The sequence below is a fragment of the Helianthus annuus genome, chromosome 10, assembly GCF_002127325.2.
Source record: "Helianthus annuus cultivar XRQ/B chromosome 10, HanXRQr2.0-SUNRISE, whole genome shotgun sequence".
Taxonomy (NCBI): domain Eukaryota; kingdom Viridiplantae; phylum Streptophyta; class Magnoliopsida; order Asterales; family Asteraceae; genus Helianthus; species Helianthus annuus.
In genome coordinates, this window is record NC_035442.2 from 33,360,589 (window position 1) to 33,368,474 (window position 7,886).

Consider the following 7,886-nt stretch of genomic DNA (forward strand, 5'->3'; position numbering starts at 1 on the left):
GTTGGTTCAGGTTCGTCGTAATCGAGACGGATCCTTACACCTTTTTCCCTTTCTCTGTTCACATGTTGGTTAAGGAGTGATCTTAACTCGAGGAAGTTATTAGCGACCCCCTCGGGGGTAAGTTCAACGCGTGTAGGAGTGTCAGACACACCAACGTTGGGAGACGGAGCTCCAGATCTGGATGGGGTTGGTGTGTTAAAGGTGAGGAACTCGGGTGTACTCCCCGGAGTTGAAAAAGGCGTTGTTACTGTTGTGTGAGCTTGACCACTTCCCGGGGTAGAGGTGTTAGGAACCTGGTTCACCTCCCCCGGAGATCCACTTTCTGACATGGTGATTTTGAACGAAAGGAGCTACACGTACCAGGTCTCTTCTGAGGAGAAATAGCGGCGTAGCCCCACGGTGGGCGCCAACTTGTTGATGCAACAAACACGGGACCAAGGATGGTAGCTTAGCTGGTCAGGCAAAAGGGCTGAAGGGTTCAGTTTTGCCTAACGCAGGTCGCGGGGTCCCTCCACGTTTGCAAAACGTGGAAGGAGGTTCACTAGTATGATTGAGATATTTGCTTTGAAGTTCTTTCTTCGAGACTAGCTCGAATTCAGAAAAGAAAGCAAATGAGATGAATCTGACGAAGAGTTATTTGGAGGTGACAAAGAACTCTTGAATGACAAGAGATTAAGGAATCTCTGCTTTTCGGAATGTCCAGGAAGTGTCTTCGAGCTGTCTTCTTATAGCGGAAGACACCTCTCGAAATGGTATGGACCATACTAGCGGAACCTGTTTGCTTATGGAGGGTTTCCCCTTTTGGGGTTCAAGGCTTTGGACCCCTGGTTAATAGGGTGTGCCTGTACAGACCTGCTCTGACTTTGTGAGTTGGTGAGCGTGAGTTGGTGAGATGAGTTGGTGGACATGACTAGTTACTGTTCCTCGATTCACTCATTATACAGCTTTTCATCCGATGAACCTTTCAACCTTTTAAGCCCTTTGCATATTAATAATTTTATTTGTCTTTGGGCTACCCCCGTCGTCATGTACGTACGTATGTACAGGTGTCCCAGGATAATGTTGTGATGTAGCTGCAGCAAATTGTAAGTTATTAATTTCCATATACATGCAATAAGTGATAACTAGAATCAAGTGTTGGTGCCTTAATCTTTTCTATGTTTGATTCAGGTAGCTCTCCTGCATCACCTGCTGCAATACTCATCTACATCAAATTAAGTTTATCTTGTTATGTTTAGAACCAAATTACGTTCATGTTTAGAACCAAATTAAGTTAGTTTTATAATGTTTTTGAACCAAATTATTTTTAAAACCAAATTTGCGTGTAGTTGACTAACCAAATTGCAAAAATTTCATAACTTGTAGGGAAAGATTAGTTAAAGAGAGATTGAGAATCTTTTAGAAGCTAAACTGATCCTGTTTAATGATTTCTTAATTTAGTTTAATGAATTGAGTTTTCTATATTTCTGTTTTTTTGGCATGAGCTTTAGAAATATGTTTTCGATGTTTTCTGCAATTTTGTTTTTTAATTACGTATACCTAGATGTCATATGTGAAGGAGAAAGGGTGCCAATTGATTCGGGTTCACAAACGAATACCTAGACAAACGCTAAGCTTTTGAACACCGTTTTCCCCTTGGGATGTTCTTCGGACGTAGAATTCTGGTGGGCAATAATCAGGGTCAAGAAGACCCCTAATTAGCACATAGTTTTTTTTTTCCCAATCCTTGAATCAATGGCTGCATCAATATCCTTAAGCTTGTTCCAGGCCTTTCTAGTAAGCACTAAATTCGTGGGTTTTATATCGCGATGTACAATGCTAATGCCGTGTATTTTAATGAGTGGTGAAATTATGGGACGGTCCCATACCTTGCAATGGTTTCAGTCCATAACATAAACATGAGTGATTCCATGTTTAATAGGAATATTCTATCTTTCATGTAATCACCAAGATCTTGATCTCCCTGTTTTTGATTCACATTAAAACTTAATATGCATACATGGTCAATATCACATAATCCATTACAAAACTCACAACCAAACACCCTACACATATCAACCTTACATGAAGCTATATAAATATTAGTTATAAAAGCGCACATGAGGCGTGAGGCGAGCTGGAAAACACCTTGGGGCTTTAAGGTGGTGCCTCACGTATTTTTGGGTCAACATATTAGGGTATCTAGCAAGCTGATATGTAACAGCAACCTGGCATGTACAAACAACAAAATGGTTTGAAGGGTTTACTTGATAAAAAGGCTTAACTTCTGGTTGTAACTAGATCAATGCCTCGCGTACATGAAGCTCTTTCCTCACGCTTTTATAAACCAAATTCTAATATGAAAACGACACTTACCTCAAATTTACTTACTAGCCATTTATCGTCTATTCTGAAAACTTTTTCTTTTTATCAGAAACAAAATTCCAAAGTAACTCAACACATCTTTTTATCAAAAACAAAATTCCAAAGAAACTCAACACATGTATCCGAAGCTGCACGCGACATCCTGTAGTTAAACCATTCTTCAAAATCACCACATTGTGCAACATCCTCAACTCCAGTTTTAACCTAGTACATTACAAAGTACAAGGTTTATATAACAAATTAGCTGGTTAAAACTGAAAATCTTGTAAAAAATGTAGCAATTTTCCAGCTGTTTAAGAATGACTTTTTCTTTAAATCTTTGTCTTCTTGCTATTGCCTTCTTCTCTGATACTCTTGGGCACTACCACCCCTGAATAAACAGTACCAATTGATTAGTGGCGGACCCAGAAATTATTTGCTGGGGATGCGGAGGAGGGGTTGAACCATATTTTCAAGGGGTGCAGTCGGTTTTTTTTGCCTAAAAAATACACTAATTTTTTTTTTCAAGGGGTGCACCCACCCACCTACAAGAACACATAGGTCCGCCCCAGCAATCGACCCTTCTCCCAGCTTTCTCCAATCAAGATATCAGAAGTTTTCATTTTTTGTCTCCTAGATAAACCGCCGAACACCTTCTGTGCAGGTTCTTAACCATATCCGAATTGCTTATTAGGTTTCCGTTTGGTTATTGGTCCATAAATCTTGTTTATTCATATAAACAAAAAAAAAACTGAGTTTAATCGAATAATAACTGGTTTAATTGAATAACCGAACCTAATAAACCAAATAAATCCATTTAAGAGGTTTAATCGGTTGAATTCAGTTCGGTTAGACACATTCTACTTCAGATCAATTCGGTTTTCAGTTAGGCCTGATATCCGTACCGATGAACATCCTTAGTTTTAGTAAGGCTAATTATAGTCTTCTAGAACCATTGTATTTGGCCTTTTGGTATTATTTCAACTAGTGTTTTTCAATGACGCGCGTTGCGCGAAAGGCATTGATGTTTTCGACCGATATCATCCTGCAACTCTTCTTTTAACTGTTTCACTTCTTGCAAAGACTAAACGTAGACCCTAACTCTTGTTTCACCACTTAATCACAGTAAAAATTACAGGTTTTATTATATAATTAGTACAAATTCAAGTAACATTATTCAAACAGAGAAGGTTAATCAAAACTAAATCAGATTCAACTAAAACCCCCATACTTTGAGCACACAAACTCCACAAATCCCACATGGGTTTTGTAGACAACAAATTGATTCATCTTTTTAAAATCATGATCCCTGATTTGGATTTTTAACATGTTCTCACAACAGTGGTTTGTTCCACGATGTCACCGTCGACGACCCTGTAACCAGCGCATCTCCAGCAACATAAGACCCTCGTAATGCAATATTGACATCTTCTGTACTTGGTACAAATAGAGTATTAAACGATACTTTACCTGATTACTAATTGAGTTGATCGCCATTACCTGAGTTGCTTAGACAAACGCTATGCTTATGCGGAAGCAGTTTTGCCATCGCATCTTTCGCCCCATGAGCAGCTCTCTTTGGCAAATTAGTCTGAGGTCGTTTCCCCTGCTGCACGTGTGCAAGTAATTCCCCTCATTATTATGCAGCGTTAAGCATTTGCACTTGTATCTGCAAGAAACGCTTCACAATCACAAACAATAACCATAAGTCTTTTAACATTTAGTCCAAAAATCATCTCGCACATAAATATGTATTAATTTTTAAGAACAAAACCCCCAAGTTTACCTTCCGAGATGCTTGCGCCATACATTGATATGTTTTCAAGTTTTAATACCACAAATTCACAAAACCATAATAAGTTTACCTTTCCACAATCAACAAAGAGAGCTGCAAGCTTTTCTTCAATTACCTATAGTTATGAAATAGCAACAAAAAAAAAGATTCATCACATATCCAAAATTTTGGCTAATAATCAACAAATCATAATAAAAATACATGATTAATATTAGACACGTAATGAGTTTGATTCGCTTGATGACTATCATCTAAGATCCAACTACAAAACAACATATCAAACAAAGTTTGTCATTAAGACATAAGCAAGAATTTCAACTAATAAAAAAACATGATTTTCTTATTTTACTTGTAGACATTTATCCAAGACTAGCGTTCAAGAATCAGGTGAAGGCATCCTCTTTATCTTCTTGTTCGCTAAATTCAAAAACAAAACAACAAGTCTTTGACGCGATTAAAAAATCAATTTGGTTCGTTTCACCTCCAACTGGATCAAGTCGAGCTATTTCGCCATTTCCATGTCCACCCCCTCTACCCTTACAAACTCATCCCTAAGCTGGTATCCATGTGTTTGAAATTGACCCACGAAGAGGAATACTGTTAACTTTTTAGAGTCACGGTGACGCGATGGATTTTTGGATGGTAACGTTTTATTAGTTTCTACATAGAATAAGTTTAATTTGTTAAAAATCGAAACCATCATGTGAAAGTGTTACATTTGAGTTACCCATGCCTCTGTTGATATAAGCCACCATTTCCCTTAACATATATGTACCAGTTCGATTCTGGTAAGCCTGTTACACACGTGGAAAGATCCAAAATCTGATAACCCAAAGTTTAAATATAAGCTTTTTGTGTGAACAGAAGGATTGTTTGATACTTTCATACCTCCTGAAGATCAAGGTGTACAAGGCTTCCAATATGCACCTTTGGCGTTGTTCCATACCTTTAGCATCTACATCACACACATACCCTTTTCGTAAAATCAAAGCATCAAAAGCATATGAGCCGAACCTAGAATAATCAAATTTTACTAATTTATCATTCGGAAATGAAGAAACACTGAACTGATTAAGGTTACTAATCGGTTTGGTTTATGTTCCTATCATAGTGGTTAATCTTCAAATGAGTATTTGAGCTCCGACTTGATGTATAATCCTGCAAAACAGAACACCGTTACTCGTTAAGAGGGGAATGTGGGGGTTTCCCTCTTAACCAGGCTCCGACGTGAGAATAAGCGACTGCTTTGAGAGGATAATTAAGTGCTAAGAGTGAGAGTAGAGGGAATAGAATGTTTAACCTGTGGAATAAGGTCTCTATTTATAGCCGGAGAGGTGTAAGAGGATATGGGCTGATGGGCCTTGGGCCGGAAATGGACAGCATAACGGATATGCTCTTTGTCTCTCTAGTGTCGACCGTTTAGTGGCTTCTAGAAACTCTTTGGTGCTGGCGCACCTTGATTGGAGCCACGTGTCGTTGTTGTCGGCCCTGCTGCTTTTCTGCCATCAGCAGACAAGTGGAGATCGTGGGACAGTTGTCTCCGTCTCCTGATTGGTGCCATGTAGGCGTCCTTATGTACTTCTCGTCAGGCGATCGTGGCGCACGATTGACCAGAGCCTGCTGGACGCTCATTGGCTCCTTTTACTGCCACTTGTACCTTGTGTACCACTGGAGGTAGCCTTGCGCTCCCCTCCTGTGTGGTTCTTGTTGGGCATCTAACTAACCTGCGCGGGGTTAGTATGCCTATGTGTTCCCTTTATTTATGTTAAGTGCTGATATCTGAGCTTCTTGTGGGCTAGGCCTCGCGCGGCACAGACCGGAAGGTGATGCAGGTCGCGCGAGATTCTCAGGAAGAAGTTTATTAAAATAAGGAGTATGGGCTCGCGCGCACCCTCAACGGAGGTTTGCGCGGCTTTTTTGGGACCATACCCCTTCAAGTCCCCCCAGTCCAGTGCTGCACCATGCGCAACGCAAGTGGTTAGAGCTCTGGACTTAGAAAAATAAAAGTTGAAGGGGAATGCTCTCTTTATCTTGTTTGGTGTGGCGCGTGTAAAAATTGTTGTCTCCAACTGCGTAGCTTACCAAGGCAGGTTCCAAGTGGTTCATTGGTTATCTGATCGGGCGCGAAGTGCTGCTAAGGCGATGTTAGCTTGCGCGGCCCTGGTAACTTCTGCCTGAAGTTACCTGTAATTTTATGGCGGGAAACTTCGAAATTTGAACTCTGGCAAGTTGGTGGGATAAGTCGTTGAGTGCGACGTCTGAGTTGACCCCTGGCACGGATGTCATCATGCCGACTATGACGGTTGCACTTCGTGTCAGGAGAGTGAGGCCCACGCGCGCGTGGTAACCGTCACCCCTGCTTTTCCGCGTGACGTGGCAGCCTCTCGTTGGTCAGCCTAGCGGCGATAACGGCACGTTTACCCATCGCAATGCGATGGGTATATATATCCGAAGAGATGTGAGAGGCTCTCACTTCTCTTCGTTGCTTTCCAATTTTCTCTCGTTATCTTTCTTTGAATCTTCAAAGATTTTCTTCAAATCTTCAAGTGACTCTTCAAATCCTCAAGTTTTCTTTAAATCTTCCAAGTTTTTTCCAGAAACTTGCGACTTTCATTACGATGACTGAGGAGCACCAGGAGGCTGTTTCTACGGAGGAGGGTCATGTTCCCGTTCTCAAGTGGGATCTTGGACTATTTGAACAAATTGTTCAGAGTTTCCGGTTTCCACCGGAGTGGGATGCTCGGTATCCGGCTCAGGGCCAGACTGCAGCCGATGCACCACCGGGTTACATTACATTGTATGAAGACTTTTTTCTTCAAGGTAACTTTATTCTGTTTTCGTATAATTTTGTTGAATAGAATTTTCTACAGCTTCTGAACGCATCCGTGGGACTAATCTCACAGCAGCCTTTCTCACTTGCTAACTTAAAGAGTTTAAAGATTCTTCCATGTTGGGGGTGGAAAGACAAGAAAGTTATTATGTCTGCTAAATAGTTCTCATAATCCCACCTTGACTGAGGTAAATTCTTATGTAAATTTATGATCATGAGAAAATGCATTGCTAAGAGGAAGCATAAAACCAACCTTATGACATATGTACGTACGCACAGGTGCTGCCAGGATAATGTTGTGATGTAGCTGCAGCAAATTGTAAGTTATTAATTTCCATATACATGCAATAAGTGATAACTAGAATCAAGTGTTGGTGCCTTGATCTTTTCTATGTTTGATTCAGGTAGCTCTCCTGCATCACCTGCTGCAATACTCATCTACATCAAATTAAGTTTATCTTGTTATGTTTAGAACCAAATTACGTTCATGTTTAGAACCAAATTAAGTTAGTTTTATAATGTTTTTGAACCAAATTATTTTTAAAACCAAATTTGCGTGTAGTTGACTAACCAAATTGCAAAAATTTCATAACTTGTAGGGAAAGATTAGTTAAAGAGAGATTGAGAATCTTTTAGAAGCTAAACTGATCCTGTTTAATGATTTCTTAATTTAGTTTAATGAATTGAGTTTTCTATATTTCTGTTTTTTTGGCATGAGCTTTAGAAATATGTTTTCGATGTTTTCTGCAATTTTGTTTTTTAATTGCGTATACCTAGATGTCATATGTGAAGGAGAAAGGGATCCAATTGATTCGGGTTCACAAACGAATACCTAGACAAACGCTAAGCTTTTGAACACCGTTTTCCCCTTGGGATGTTCTTCGGACGTAGAATTCTGGTGGGCAATAACCAGGGTCA

General features: G+C 40.0%; 2 long non-coding RNA genes across 2 annotated transcripts; both read left to right on the forward strand.

Annotated features, from left to right (window-relative positions):
* The first annotated feature begins 1,051 nt into the window (after positions 1-1,051).
* Positions 1,052-1,327, forward strand: LOC110881220. The gene is made up of 2 exons (XR_002559646.2): positions 1,052-1,085; positions 1,171-1,327. It is a non-coding gene; the product is annotated as an uncharacterized LOC110881220 (long non-coding RNA).
* Positions 1,328-7,120: 5,793 nt separating this feature from the next.
* Positions 7,121-7,529, forward strand: LOC110881219. Its single transcript, XR_002559645.2, has 3 exons — positions 7,121-7,156; positions 7,248-7,287; positions 7,373-7,529. It is a non-coding gene; the product is annotated as an uncharacterized LOC110881219 (long non-coding RNA).
* Positions 7,530-7,886: the final 357 nt, after the last annotated feature.